Source organism: Rhea americana, unplaced genomic scaffold (genome assembly GCF_003343005.1).
Source record: "Rhea americana isolate MKP2758 unplaced genomic scaffold, rheAme1 scaffold_0, whole genome shotgun sequence".
In the NCBI taxonomy this organism is placed as follows: Eukaryota; Metazoa; Chordata; class Aves; order Rheiformes; family Rheidae; genus Rhea; species Rhea americana.
In genome coordinates, this window is record NW_028185037.1 from 20913089 (window position 1) to 20929544 (window position 16456).

At 41.5% G+C, this 16456-nt stretch overlaps 1 protein-coding gene across 7 annotated transcripts in view; it reads right to left on the bottom strand.

The window, feature by feature from the left end:
* The window catches only part of PTK2 (protein tyrosine kinase 2), a 185724-nt gene that overhangs the window by 130179 nt on the left and 39089 nt on the right, over positions 1-16456 (bottom strand). For 6 of the 7 annotated variants that reach the window (XM_085322667.1, XM_085322510.1, XM_085322586.1 and 3 more), the window contains exon 3: positions 16112-16138. The exons of the other annotated variant lie outside the window; for it this stretch is intronic. The gene's annotated coding sequence lies outside the window, so the exon portion shown is untranslated. The remainder of the gene's footprint in view (positions 1-16111; positions 16139-16456) is intronic. 7 annotated transcript variants of the gene reach the window in all.

Below are 16456 nucleotides of genomic sequence, written 5' to 3' on the forward strand. Positions count from 1 at the left end.
CGCCCGGCGGCCCGGGCCAGGCGCGCGCAGCCGGCAGCTCTTGCCCCCGCCGCGGCAGCGTGCAACAGCAGGGCCGCTCCATCTCCCCGCCCTCAGCAACGGGAGCGTAAGCGTTGTGCGAGCTCGTGTTCACGGGCACACGGTCAACCCACCGGCCTGCAAACACGTAAAACACCTCTTCCAGCAAGAGGGTCACAAACCACCGAATCGGCTGCAGTACGTGCCAGGAATCAGCAGGAACGCCACGCACAACCGTCGTGCAGTCCACGTTAACCTTTCCCCCTTCCAGCCCTCAGGGGAAACACGTAAAGTTTGCCCAAGACTACATCCAAARGGCATCACTTTAAAGCTAGCAACCTTCAGCTTAACCCAGCTGCCTGCTTGCAGCAGCCCAAGCCAGTCTGCATCGTGTATTTAATTACTGTTCTTTACGTACTGCATTGCAATCTTGACTTCTCAAGGGGGGGAACTCAAGCAGCRTATTTGGAAACTTGTGAGAAATAAGAGTTTTAAATACAGAAGAAAGCAGTGCTTAAAAAGAGGAAAAGAAAATAGTCACTGCAAAAAAAAAAACCCCACCAAGCAGCAGCCACCCGGACAGACAGCAGGAGCTGTTCTGCATCGCCGCTCAAGCACAAAGCTCTGTGCAGGCTGGGGAAAGGCAATGGGAGCCCCTCGCCCCCCCTTCCAAAAAAGGTTTTTGCAGGGGTTTTAGGTGCCCAGCTCTGGCACAGGCATCACAACCTGCAGCAAGTCCGTCACGTTTTGCTCAAGTTTGAAACTAAAAGCTGCTTCCCCCCTCCCCCCCAGTTTGGCTTTGKTCTGGCTTTTCTGGTGTAAAATACAAAAAGCCTATGCATCTTTCATACTATTAAAAGTCATATTTTGCAGAGCACAAGACGTTAAAAAAATCGCAAGCCCTAAACTAAATTTTATTCATGAAAACAAAACTCTAAGTATTAACTGCTGTATGTGTTTGAGGAGAGTTTGAATAAACACAGGGACAGTTTATTTACACTAGCCTCATCCGTGAAGGGTAGAAGTTATCAGGCCGAGCGTCAAGAGCTGCTCTGCTTTTTACAGCTATCCTTCCTGAYGCTATGGGTATTACCATCAACCAGAAAGGTCATCCTTGAAGAGGATTTAAAATGAGGCTACAAAATGGAAAAGGTGGGGGTGGGAAAAGTAGCATTACACAATAAGAGATCTCTAATTCAAGTTCAGAGATGATCAAATATTTACATTCAGAAAACTGAGATTCTCAAAACAATCCAGGTGCTTCCTTGATGTTAAGATAAAAAAAAAAGCACACGACACACACAGCAATTGCTTCATTTCTCTTTGTTACTGTAAACACACCTATAACAGACACATGCCCATTCTCCTCTTTCAAATTATATCATCAGTCTTTCAGTACAAAAAAAGCCAAAAGTATTAAATTTGCATTCTGGAGTGAGTTAAAAATCCCAAACCTTCTCTTGTAAGAAAGAGGAGGAGGGAAGAGGGCACACTGAGAAGACAAAACAAAATTGAAAAACAAAGTTAATTGTTTTTGTCTCTAATGAGTACACCCAATACCACACATTTGCAATACTTCATAAATACAGCTCTTCAAGAGGGTATCTGGGGAACATTTACATAAAATAAYGTGCCCTAGGTGAGGCTGATCAGATTATAACATATCCGGAGATAACCAACAGTTGTCCGAAATTGGAGCTGCAAAGCACTAAAGAACATTTTTGTCATGGAAAATGCATATGCTGACATCTACTGACAGCGTCAYTGTTAAATACACGGTTAAAGAAAATACTTAAAAATGGAATATTCTGATACAYGGATTTCTTTTGGAATAGCTAAGCATACATACAAGCACCATGCATTTCCACAGAATACGTTTTGCAACCAAAACTGACTCTGAAGCCACCCCAATAATAAAATGAGGCGCTCTAGGTCCTCAGCTAAGAAACAGAGTTTTGCCTCCAAGGAAATTTAAGTCAAGGCTTTTCTACAGTGACTATGACTTTGGTTGCTCAGTTCTAGGCTGATTTTAAAGGCTACTTTGCAGCTCCTGGATGAACATACCAGAACCACACATCTCCTTCCATCAGAGAGATTAAAAAAGAAAAAGAGCACCAGCACATTTACTTGTTAAGACAAATGTACAGAGATCCAGCCTACAGCATATTGAAAACATCATTAATATTTTCTGTTTTGGACTTGACCATCAGACTTAGCTGCTTTCTCAGCAATCACTTATCCCTCCAAWAACTAGACACTTAAAATGTTTGTTCCTAAGTACTGCAAACAGATTAAAAATAAAAAGATGTACTACAAAAGTTTCTTAATCACGTTCATTTTGCTAAGAGAAAAATGACAGCTCCCAAAGCAAGTCYGCCCTCACAAAAATTGGAGGGCCTTCAGCCAAGCCACCAGTGCTTTTCRCTGAAGCGACTGTGGAATAGATTGTAAAGCAAAAAAATGCCTCATGATTGTTCTAAYGTTAGTTTAAAAGAGTCATGGGACAGTCTTCTGCATCCTAACTCATCTGCTTGTCCGTGTTTGCATCMAGAATATGGCAAAGATGCTCTCCAGCCGTAGACCCTGCACTGTAAGGCATTAGGTAAGCATCCTCCCAAGCTTATCCCTTGCTTTTTTTTTTGTTGTTGTTAACTCTCCTTTTAGTTATTCTAATTATTTTTTAATATGTGGAACATTTAAGAATGGAAAATATTATTCCCATAAGTTCTCCTCTTAAGGGGGCAGAAAGATGCCTTTAGCCAGATTCAATCAAAAAATCTGGTCACAGAAGCCATGGAGAAGCGTGGCATCACCGTTACATCATGCCTGGAGGCATGGCTCCTGAAGTATACATTACACTAAKCTCAAGCCTGCTGAAACTCTGCTGGAAATTTACTTTAACTATATCATCTTTTTCTGCTAGAAGTCCCTTGGCCCACTCAGTGCTCCACTCACTCATGTTTTCTTCTCTARCAGAGTCTTCTCAATCCCCTCTGACAAAGTGGCAAAGGGACAACAAGGATGACACGACTTGTATGTTCAATAAAGGATCTCTGAAGATGACAGAACTATCACCGGGCTGGCAGATAAAACTGGAAGACAAATGACTTGTTTTTGAGCAATGTCCAGTTCCATTCCTCTGACAGAAATATTTCAGCACAATTGAGAAGCAACATCTTCATGACCTCATTTGACTCTTGATAAACATGGACAAATTCAAATTCCATGTTCTAGACTAGAATTAGACCTTTTTTCTCCTGAAGAAAACTTGGGAAATATTCCTTAGAGAACCAATTCAAWTAAAAATGCAAAGCAAACTATCACTGATGTCTATTGCCTGCAAAGGTAAGTTCTCTCTTGTGATGTTTCCATAAATCAAGTGTAAAATTCAGTTTTGTGAATTTAGTCTTCACTTTCAACTGCACGTGGAAGAATTTCTTGTTTAATAATGCTCTGGTTTAAGAATACTCGAGATTTAGAAGAGTATGATAAAGCAAAGCTCAACCTTTCCAGCTTCAGTCTTGCACAGCTGTTATTCAAGGAAAGGAGAAAGTTACATTTACCTTACAAAAACACACAGAAAAAAATCCCGTTGTAGAGCTTCAGCTGACCAGAGGAAGCTGCCAGTATCCCAGTATAAGTTAGTTCTACAGCATAACCTATTTTGGCTCTCTTCTGGCCTGAATTTGATCCACTACAGAAGTTACTGTAGTCTTCCCCATTTGGTGAGCTTTATTAGGTATCTAAGGTCATAATTCCTGACAAATGCAGAGTTTGAGTAACACTTCTCATCTTCTGGGTTAGAGTCACCCAATTAGCCTTACTATTCTCAGAACTAAATCTTACAGAAGCAAGCATTCATATTTCTTTGAGCTGCATGTTATTTTTATGATTCCTATGGTTGTTTCATGTACAGTTACAAAAATACTTACCTCTTTGRAAGGCCRTACCTATTTTGCCAGGAAACTGGTRGATGACAAATTGACCATGAGCCAGCAATGTGCCCTTGTGGCCAAGAAGGCCAATGGTGTCCTGGGGTACATTAGGAAGCCTATTGCCAGCAGGTTGAGGGAGGTGATCCTGCCCCTCTCCTCAGCCCTGGGGAGGCCTCATCTGGAGTCCTGTGTCCAGTTCTGGGCTCCCCAGGACAAGAGACACATGGAGCTACTGGAGAGASTCCAGCGTAGGGCTACAAAGATGATCAGAGGGCTGGAGCACCTGCCCTATGAGGAACGGCTGCGAGAGCTGGGCCTCTTCAGCCTGGGGAAGAGAAGACTGAGGGGGGGATCTTATCAATGTGTGTAAGTACCTGAAGGGAGGGTGTCAAGGGGACGGGGACAAACTCTTTCCAGTTGTCCCACATGACAGGACAAGAGGCAATGGGCACAAGAAGTTCCGCCTGACTGTGCGGGGGAATTTCTTCCCTGTGAGAGTGACGGAGCACTGGACCAGGTTGCMCAGAGAGGTTGTGGAGTCTCCTTCTCTGGAGATCTTCAAGGYCYRCCTGGATGCAACCCTGTCTAMCATGCTCTAGGTGACCCTGTCGAGCAGGGAGGTTGGACTAGATGATCTCCAGAGGTCCCTTCCAACCTTACCRATTCTGTGATCAGCTTTTCCTCTATTTTAGATACAAAGATAAAACAAGAAGCTTACTAAAACTTTGCGCTAAGAGGTCTACAACTAAGTTCTACTTCTGTATCAGCCCATCTCAAAAGGAAGCGTTTTCAAAGACTGCCGCATGCTACATGAAACACAAACATAGCATTAGTGACTCCCCATACTTCTCAATCAGTAAATGCAAATACAAACTGAATAAAAACCCATCCACTCAAAACAACACAATGTTATTCATTTATTTTTTAAACACCCTGGCACAGCAGTTAAATTCTATACATATAGACTTTTACCTATAGGCCATGATATAAGCAGCTATCCAGCTTTGAAGTTTAGGTATGATAGAATCATCAACAAGCCACTGTTAATCCCATTCAAGTCTCTAAGAAAAGAGAAAATTAAAAAYTCATTTTTACATAATGACTTTTCAATTAAAAGTTTTATAACCCAAGCTGTATTACCAAGCAAATTCTAWGCCTAATCATATCAAGCAAAAAGTCAGACAATTTAAAAAAAAGAAAATACTGTCAAAGAGACAAGAAACTCCCTATCCTTTCCAAATATTGTAGTTTCGATTTGAGATAGTTTCACGAGAAGTTTGGACAAGTTGGGTTTGACGTGTTGTATGGGATAATCCCTATCCTGCATAGCAGCCAAATTCCTTAGGAATGCAGTTGAGCCCCAAGTGGGGTTGAGCCCATAAACCATAGAAAATTCTTATTTAATCAACCACCTCTTCTAATTTTATACCATGAAGCACCATTTGCTTTACAACTTTCACCCAGGTCTCTGCCTTGCRAGAACAGCAATAAGCCTCCAGGCACTGGTTCCTCAGGCAGTCGCTCTCTGACAACTGTGGGGAAATCAAAGAGCGTCTTCAGGCAACACAAAACCCTTTTCCAAAGCAAAATCACCCCTAAATAGCCTCATTTGTTCCTACAAATACATCGCTTCAGCATTGTGTTGTTGAACAAGCTACGTTTACCTATAAAAATGCCTGCAAATCGGTATCAAAATAGCCAGCATAATCAGATCTATGTTGCTTCACCTTAAAGTTTTCCAGAGCTTATTCTAGCTTAGATAACTATAAAATGAGATGAAACAGCATGCAGTGAGGCAGAAGTACCAAAGAYTCCCAAACTCCATCCTTTTGTAATATGCTGATCTATGAGCAGACCAATGCAACTTCTCCACCGTGACTCCAAATTCAGAGGTCTAAAGGCATGCTTAACTGTATCCGTAGACCTGAGCACAACTTGAGCACTGTGTCCTCATGAAGCAAAGATCATTGCRGTAAGGATTAAAGTAGGCATACAGCAGTAGAGAGAAACAAAATCCACAAGACCAACTGATACAGTTGAAGAGCCAGTAGTTTGGGCACAGTCCTCCTTCAGACCTAGCRGAAGGGACATTAAACAAATATCCACAGTGTAACAAGGGTAGACAGAACACTAAAAAGCCCTTTAATAGCTGCCTGACTGACCTACATCACCAGATGTCACGGGAGCAATGCTGTCAGCGCTTAACAGCGCCTGACAAGGCCAAGAACTCATCTCATCAGGCACCAAGTTGTCATGCTCCACTTGAAAAAGCCTTTTGGTATTAGGCTCTACTGTGCTGTTGGATGCATTTCAAAGCAGGCAGTTTTCAAGTCTAGAAAACAAGAGACTGAGCAGACTACAACCAGCAAATGTGTAAATGGACAGAAGACATCTATAAGCCTTCTGCTGTTACCAGGACACAGAAAACAGAATTGGCTTAAACTGACAGTAGAGAAGTTTAGCTAAAATATCCCAAAATGAAATTACAGTAGGAATTCTTAAATTGTAGAAAGAGCTGTGAAATTGCCATCATAATAGGCTAGATATCTTCAGGAATGATGTAAGTCTAGTCAACTYTGTCTTGGGGAAGGAGGACAGACTTCCTTTCCCCCCAACAGTCTTTGAAGGAAACAGGTCATTAAACAAAGCCAGGCACTGTTCTCCTTCAAATTTCCACATAAAACCCTCCGTAATTCGGTGGTCGATGTTTTCAGAACCTCAACTCTCACAATCGCCTATGACAACCCACTGCTCCTGTATCACAGGGTCTTAGGTTTCAGAAGCTTAGTAACCGCCTTGCACTCCTCCTTGGAGCCTGTACAGTCGAGTGCAGGACAATCAGCAGCAGTTTTAATGCCAATTATGTCTTACTGAGGCTGCAAAAAGCGCCAGTAAAACACTTCCATATCTTAGTAGAAGAAACTTCTTTGGACCCAAAGAGCAACTGAACTGCTAAGCAGAGCTTCAGTTGCAACTCCAGCTTTCAAAATGTCTACAGGGTAAGCAGAAGAAACAACATCCAAAAGGACTGCAGGACACAAACACTGCTACCTAGCAGTTTGGCTATCTTCTTAAAGGTGTTCTTCACCTTCTTAAAATAAAGAGGCAGTGAGGAGGAAAAGTAGTCATAGTAGATGTAGATACAGTATCTATAATTTATCTTACTACTCTCCTCCTCCAGACTTCCATCGAGAACAAATTTGCGCAAATAAAGCTATTAGCTAACTAAACTAGCAAAGTACTGGAACTATACCCTAAGGATTTTTAGGAAAGTAAAAATAAACTGAAGAATTTCTCATAGAGTCTTCTATTCATGATCATTTTAGACATAACTTAGAGTAGCTGACAAAAATTCCACCACGTAATGTTTTCCCTCTGTCCTCTGTAGCATGTGATGTTCAACTTCAAACAYGTATGTGTATTTTGGGACACAATTCCAAGCCACTCCCAATTCAGGTCCTGCAGAACAAAAAACACTAACAGCTAATATTTTATATAAACAACCACACAAGATCCAACTTGATTTCTAAAAATCCTTCTTTCAGCTGTACTTTTCCTTATTCTCCCCACCCTTCTTCTGCTTCAGTTGCTGCTACTAAATTTTAGATACAAACGTACTTCCATAACATCGCAAGCGCCCTTAATGCACTCGTGCAAGAAAGCTCCCGGTTCTCATCGAAACATATTGCTGACTGCTCATTTCCACTAACTACTACCCTCTCCACAAAACAAAACAAAGAGGAGGAAAACCCTTCTTCCCAACACCTCTGCATAAAAAAAAAAAATCTGAGGTGAACTCATGAAAAATTCAGCAAGGCTCAGTAAATCACTGCTCAGTCATTTAGGTGGCTTCAGTAGTAACACACGACAATACGAGATGTGAATATAACTGCATAGGAGACCAGTCTGGTGTGGGGCTTTAACAGAAACCCGCACAGACCCCTGTTAGCGCATTATGTATTTAAGTCGAAAAAACTTCAAGAGTTGAAATGTCTACAGAGTATAGCAGAAACTGTACTTTCTGGGAAGCAGTCCTACAGAGCAGAGCAAGTATGTACCATGGGCACAGCAAGATATTGCTCGGGCGATCCAGTAAAGGATCCATGGTTATGTACTTTCATTATTAGTTTTTCAGCAGTTTTTCTTTAAGATGCTCTGAACCACAACATCAGGATACTTTCAGGGAGYGACACTGAAGGTTTTATTCTGTAAAGAAGTGGCAGAATCTCTCATTCAAAATACCCTAAAATGCCTTAATTAGCTCCGTCCTCCATGTCAGGGGCTGGCTCTGCTCTTCAAGTTTTGGAGTTTTTTTTTTTCCTTCAGAAGACGACAAATGAATCTTCCATGCTGCAGCCCCCTTACTAGATGCTCACAATTACCCTACCTTTCACACAAACTTTTATGAACTCAGATTTGAAAACAAAAAACACAACAATTAAAAAATCCCTCAAGTTCTTAACTACTTATCAAATGCCCTTACAAAGCTCCCTCAGAAGTCGCAACCAGTGACATGTAACAGTCCCAGGTAGCTGAGCAGGCGTGTGCTTTTCACAGCGAGTACGGCCTCCCAACTTAAGTGACTTTCCAACTTACGCTCGACTGCACCACTGGAAGTTGGTTCCTGGTTTGCACCCAGGATGTACAAAACAGATGCAGAGTAAATTTTGCATGCTTTGCAACCACCAGCATGCCTCATCCCAACCAATTTTGCTATCCTGAGCTAGAAAGGGGATATTCAGTGAGGTCTGAACAAGGCACCCTTTAGAAATGGGTGCACCAGCTTCCCATCTCTACTGGAGACCAGAGGCCACCTTCCCTTCTGAGAGGCGCAGCAGCATTCATTATGCAACAGCTCCCCAAGGCCGAGAATTACAGTTTCTCCTGCAGAAGCATGAGCGAGGTCACATTTCTGTAACCTTGGTAGAATCCAGGCAAAAATCTACTTTAGATGTAGATCAAGTATGCTGTTTGATCAACCCTCATCAACGTCCCTCGGGCTCTTTCTGCACTACGGTTGCCTGTCGGTCTGCCGGTAAAAATATACATATACATGAACCGCGTGGAAGGAACTATTTCACTTGGCTCACAGAAAAGCACTTATCACCTACCTCAGCTGAATTTGAGCTACCAGCTCCTAGACACTCGTGCCGTTTCAACGGAAAYGGAGAGAAAGCGTAATGGCACAAAACGCACAAACAAGCATTTGCAGGCAGTGCTCTCCTCTCCAAAGCAGGCGTACACCTTTGCATAGCAAATATGCATCTGGAGCTCTCTAAAAGAAAAACATTACCACAACTTACTTATTTTTAACAGCAACAGAGTTTGGAGCCCTGCTGCAATTCCTCTGCTATTACTGTACATAAAACCCAGTAGCTTCTCTCCTGGTTCTTTTTCCAAAAAAAAAAAATGAATTTTCAGGTTTTTCCCTTTCATGTTTTTTTCCAGAAACACCTTCAAAAGACTATTTATTATTACTCCTTTTAAACCAGAACACCAACTCTTCACTTAGGTTTTTTATAGACACAAAGTCTCAGACCATCTCCTCCACTCCCACCCCCCAACTTTTGGAGAAGTTACCCAGCTTTTGAACCAAAAGCTAACAAAACCCCTTTCTGGAAATCACAGCTGAGGAGCGTCACTATGCTGTTATGGCATCAAAGCTCTTAATATTCCTGTCCATCATCCTCAGTAAAAGGACACATAATCATAGTATTTCAAAAACAAACTTACCAAGCAAGAAACAAAAATCAAGTCCGCTCCCTAAGAGAAGGGAGAAGACGTAAAGATCACTGAATTCAAAACCAACTGCATAATGGGAATCCACATCTTTCCATTTATCTAGAGGGCAGCAGCACTATCTCACCTTCCTCTGTCACTTGCAGAAACAGTTAAGCAATCTTCTCCCCCAAAAGTGTCCTAATGTTTCCAGAATGACAAACTAACTTAGAATATTCCAAAGGCACCATTTGTAAAATTTCTAGGTGATGCAAATAGACATTTCCAATTTGTCTAAAACAGCAACAAATTATAACGAAAGAGAGAATATCYTCTATATACACTATACATTCAAGTGATGCAGTTTTTATATAACATACCCTGGACTCCCGGAATTCTATTATCAGATTATCACATACAAGCGAGCAAGAATTATCCCCCACAATAGTGCACATATCAACAAAATATTAGKGGGTAACCTCTAATAGCTAACTAAAATGGGGTAGCAATATAGTCAAAGAACACAACAATATGAGAAAAGCTTTTTTTTTTTCCTGCAGCAACAAGCAAATATTAAGTAGCCAAATGACAATACCTACAGTGCAAGACCGAGGTCCCAAGCATAACCCTCAATTTTCAGYTCAGCACATTTGGGAGAGCAGATAATCACTGTTTAATCTACATTTTTACACTACTGGCTGTACACACCAAAATTTAGGAATCCCTTGTAAAAGGATATGAATAGTGTTTTATTTAGGTGTGGTTACACTGACTAGATCTAAAGACATACATATACTGTATTACTGTTTAGTAACACTTYGGACTGTCTAGAGACACATAAGGCACATTTAAAGCCTGTAAAGCAGTAACATTATGCAAATATAGATGCCAAAGTTAAAAATTAAAAATATGWTTGCATACACAGGCTTACTATAGTTTTCTTCGCTTTCTAGTCCTCTATCAAACCAAACTTTAAAATTAAAAGCAGCAACTTCTAGCCATCCTGCATCTTAAGAGACTCACAGATGTTTCCTCRTTGCATTAGTCCATTTTCTTTCCGTACTCTGTAACAAGAGGAATAGAGGTTCTTCYGTTTCAAAATAGAGTGTACCTAAGGCTGTATTTCCTGAGCGATACCAGACCCAGTTGTGTCCTGAACCGATCTCAAAGTGCGCAAACTTGGCTCTAGCAGCATTTAAAGTGGGTTGCTTGATTCAGTGCCATGGCTCTCTCAGCATTACCAACTCAATACCAGCGTCATGCAAAGGAAAAGCCTTTAGGACAGAAYGATGAACTACCACCTTAACTAATGGTCACTGACAGAGCACAGCCTTTCCTGCAAATCATTAAATATTTTCCTTAAACAGCAATTTAACTCTGAAAACAGCACGTAAGCCTAACCTAGCATACCAGGACTCTTTACAAGGATTTATCCTTTTCTGCCCCTTCTCACAGAACTGAGAAGGGCTCAAGGGGGAGTGGACAGACCCTGCGAGACACCAATGGGTTGCACAGCTGGTGCTGACAACAGGGTTTGGGGTTTTAAGACCACCTGCTTTGAAGATGAAGGACTGCTTGGGGGGGGGGTCTGAATCCATCTTACAAAGCAGGTAAAAAGCATCTTTGCCAAAACATCAGGATGTCAAGAAGATGGAGACAGACCCTCTACATTTGTGCCTGGTGAGAGGACAAGAGGCAAGGCGCATATACTGAAATACTGTGGGAGGAGGGGGCAGGGAATCCACCTAAACATAGTAAGACACTTTTTACCGTGAGGGTGGTTGAACAGTGGAACTGGTTGCCCAGAGAGGTTGGGGARTCTCTATCCTTGCAGATGTCCAAATCCTCACTGCACACAGCCTTGAGCGACCTCCTCTAGATGACCCTGCTTTGAGCAGGGGGGTTGCGCTAGGATGTCTCTGCAGGTCCCTTCCAACCTCAGCTACTCCACTGTGTTTGAGATAGGGCACTAAGTACAGCAGTTGCTCTATGCATCAGCTACATTTGGTGGATAATGTAATCTTTGTAAGAACCACCTGTAAAATCTGAGACCTCTCCACGGAAAGTTTACTGYAAAACTTTCAAATAGCAGAAAACTAACAAGGACATCATTTTCTAAAGGAAAACAAAAACAGAACTAAGCTATTTGGATTTTACGAAGTTTAGTATCCCTCATGATCTTTGACGTGAGCTCTATGACATAAGCCAAACTTGCCGATTACATGTTAACTTTTCATTATCAAAAGCATGCACTTAACACTTCACTACTGAACTCTGGACAGATTAACTACGAAATACCTAGTTTGGAGGTCAAGGATAGAAAAGAGCAGCCAAAATAAGGCTAGAAAGATTCACTAGAAAAGTGAACATTCTGTCAYGTTCTCACGTTGCAACTTCCCCTGACAATTAGTCAATTGATTTTTGGTTTTCAATCTCTTAGCATCTTTGAAAATATCCATCCTCTTTCACTCTAGTCAGTGTTGCGTGAACAACCTGAAAAGCTACGTTGCATTTCCATTTGCAATGTTTAAGTTGATCAGAGAGGCAGGTGTAAGTTTAAGATGAAGAAGATTCAGCTCCATCACAGCATTAAACACCCACCTGGTATCCRCTGGGTAAGAAGAAAAAGCAGCAGAAGGATGTTTTTGAGAAAGTATGCTTCTGTGGCAGGTGTCAGGGAGATGAATCTGATTTAATTAAATGGATCGCTAGCAGACTTCCTGTAAGCACCCAGGCAGGACACACTAATGAAAGACTGAATAAGGACACATTCTTAATTCAGGAAGAAGAACTTCTCCAGGCTGAGCTGAMGGTGTAGCACTTCAATTTTATTTAYTTTAAATACCAAATGAGTGAGAACTGGTGCCAGACCCATTTAATATTTCAAGATAACAATGACTGCATGAAGGGTACCTATCTAAATTATATGCTGTACAGCACAAAAGAATCCACAGAAAAACAGACCTTAAATACACTGCATATCTGGAGTTAAGGTTACATGGACGACACTTTCTCTATTCATTTTTCCGTACCTTGCAGTAGGAGAGCAACACCTGTTTGATGATGACCCAGATGATGGGACCAAGGGCCCCTCAGCAAATCTGCAGGAGATACAGAACYGGGAGGAGTGACCGGCAGCCCTGAYGGTTGTGCTGCCATTTGTGCAGCCTTGAGGGGCTGGAGAAAGGGGCAGAGAGGAGCCTCAGGAAGGTCAACAACAGGAAATGCCACATCTGGCGCTGGGGGAAGAGCTACCCCGGGCACCCAGACACACTGGGAGCTGAGGGGTCACAGAACAGCTCTGCAGATGASGACCCGAGAGTGGTCCCAATTTGGTACTTACGATTGAGATTCCTGATTGAAAACATGCTATCCTGAACTTTGCTTGCTTTTAGTTTTCCTCTATCAATCTACTATAGATCCTAAGTGTAGTCTCCTGGTTCTACCGCTTCCTGATTCTAGTAACAAACACTCATTTGCACTACAGGACCACAACAAAGGACCAAGGCCAACGAAAAAGTCAGCTATGTTACACACATTACCATGCCAGATCCATTTAAAATTCAGAGGTTAAAAGTAATTCCCTCCTGGATTTTGCTAAATGCAACAGTGCCCACGGATGAGATTCAGCTGAATTTACCAAAGCAAACTAGTCTTCCTTCCCTCCAGGCATACTATGAACACACTGCTGTTCAAAGATAACTTCACTTACAGACATAAGTTCTGCATGTTCTCTAGCTGGCTTTGAAATGATAAAACTTTAGCAAGTTGCCCTCCAAGCCTCTAATGGTTTGCGTTCCAAAAAATTCACAATGCTCRCATCCATGGCCTCAATTCAAAGGCAGTAAAAACCCGAGTTACCTATAGACTTCAAAGTAGCGATACAGATTAATGTAGGATAACTCCCTTGAGTGATGATCTAACTAATGACTTAATTCACTAATGCGTTCAACAGCTCAGTCACTCTTACACTAAGATTTCACTGCGCAAAGGGAAAAGGAAGCATTCTGGACTTTGTAGGCCACTGACTACAAAGAACAGAATTTACACTTAGTCTCATCTCAAAGACACTATAGCAAAGACCATTTGAAGTGTCCTCCTTGCTACCGTGAGGTCTTCAAACGCTTAAAAAAAAACAGTGTGTTACGACGCAGATTCAGAGTAGTAAACGACAGGTGACAGCCGTGAGAGCCTGCCTAGTGGCATCTACTAATTATTTTTAAAAGTGGTACCAAGGAGAGGAAATAAAGTCCTGCAGAATTTGAAATACGTAAATACTATTATTTATTGCAAATATGAGCTCTGAAGATAAAACAGCACCAGTTAAAGCTTCCTAGCTAAGCTGAAACCTTGTCTTCATTCAGATGCATTACATCTTTTATCCTGGTCATTCCTGCAATTCGTCAAGTCAGCCTGAATTTTAATCCTATCATCCAATGTTCTTGTAACCTTTTTATATGGGAGCTGCTTGTCGACTGAATGAGCGCATTAAATCTGTCATCATGGTCATTAGTGAAAACACTGTAACACTACAGGCCAAGCCACCTCAGTGGGATCCCATTTGATACGCCCTTCTGTTCGCACAATACATTAGAAGCATGTTTTCAAAACAAGTTTCCTTAATTTGCTTATCAGCCAGTACTGCCAAATGCCTGATACAGTTAAGCTAYGGCATATAGCATTTCTACCCTATATGCAAAGCCAACTGCTTTGCCACAGGTCACCATGTCAAGACATAGGGTGAATATTTGCCCTCTCTACTTCAGCACCACAGCTAAAAATCCCAATGCCTCTTAAAATCCTGAGGACACTCATGCACACACAGCGAGAAGGCAGCATATTTCAACCACTAATCCAGCTACCATGTCCTCCTGTCATGGAGGAAGGACAGGGAGGGGAACCAGCAAGGGAAAGAGGGAGGAGGAATCATCTTCCCCCCCATCTACCCCAAACACGCTGAAGCTAGAGGTCATTAATCAACCTGAAACAAGCCTTGAATAGGGAAGATGCTCTGATGCAATCAGATTTCAGGTGTTCATCATGAATTTGAGTCACATATCAACAAAAAAAAAAAAAAAAAAAAAGTCCTTCAGGTCCCAAATGGAAACTCAGAAGTTTTATCACGCACCTTTATTTTTAGTTGCAGAAGAACAAGACGCTCCGCATCTTTTCTTCGGCCTGCCTAAACACCAGACAAACACGTATTTTTCCGAGACTCCCCGCAAGCACTTGCCTCTCGACAACAGCTCAGGATTCTGAAACCATTTTTTCTTACCAGAAAACAACTTCGTGGTTAGYATGCTCTTCACTGTTTCAAGAAGAGTCACTTAAAAGTTCTTTTGGAAAGACTGCACAACACACTAGCTACCAAGCTTTTAATCAAAATTGGTACTTTATTTCCCTTTGGAGAAAAATAACTACCCCCCCAGCAGATTAAAAGCGACTAAGTACCGTCAATACTTCAGATATTCACTTGTAAAAAGATATTTTATAGATAGATATGAAGCATATTTCAGTAATAAGCAATAGACAGATACATGAGCAAAAAAAAAAAAAAATCACCAACACAGCAGGGAGCAAGAGCAGTAAGCCTGATTATGAAGATCCCACCTGAAACTTGCTCAGCTTCAAGTAAAAGCTTACTGTGAGCATCATTCTGGAGAAGCTTCGTTAACAGAGAACTTGCTGTATAATTATAAACAGTGACTTTTTCCCTTGATTACACGTAYTGGGAGAATAGGCGGATAAAACGCCACTAAGAGCGAAAAGCACACATCGTCATTCTGAGCTCCTGGGGCCACCACAGCACAAGCTAATTTGAACAGATTAACGATGTTTATTACTAATGATAGTATTTCAAGCAGTATTATAATATTTTTTAATATATACATTTTTTTCGCCCCCCCCCCGCCCCAGCTCTGCCACAAATCCCCTGAGGCCCTGGGCAAGTTAACCTGCCTGTCACCTTCCCCCACCACCGGGGATGAGCACTCCTCCGCATTTCCTCGCGCACTGCCCCTCTGATTCACCACTAATACTAGTTGTGACTGTTGCCGAYCTGTTCTTTTGACAGCTTTATCACACGCTGTGCTGGGTTATTTTAAACATTAACTGTATCACATGCATAGTTAACAACTGCATATCTTTGTATCTCAATTATCTCATTCCCTTGTCAAAAGGCACRATTTAAATGGAAAGTGCTTGTATCTCAACAGGTTTTGCTTTCTCCCTCGCCTTAACTCTGGTCTCCAAAATGGCCAGATATCAAAACAGTGCCAGCAAGAACTAATACTCTGATTATATAAAAATATTATTGTATCACAAGCAAGCCTCTAAAAGCTGCCTGCTGTCACATCAAAAAAAAAAAAAAAAAAAAAAAAAAAAAAAAAAAAAAAAAAAAAAAAAAAAAAAAAAAAAAAAAAGAGAGAGAGAGAACTTACCTGCTGGCAAGGAAAGTCTTGAAATATCTGGAAAAATAAACACACACATTTAGAAATAGAGGAAAAGTAGCTTTAAAATTGTGTTTAGGCTAATCACCTTTCTGCAAGGCTGTACTTGCTTAATACAGCACATTTTCTGAAGCAATTTGCTAGCTGCGGGGCATGCCACRTGCCAATCCAAAGCAGTTTCCTTGTCTCACCCTGTTCATAATCTTGTTAATGTTTTGCTACCTAACTGAAGCATAAAGGTTATRCTGCCAGGCAATATATGTGTAATTATCATAGCAGAATGCAGGTCACTAATTTAAYGGCACATACAGATTTTGCCATCATCATCCTTCACGT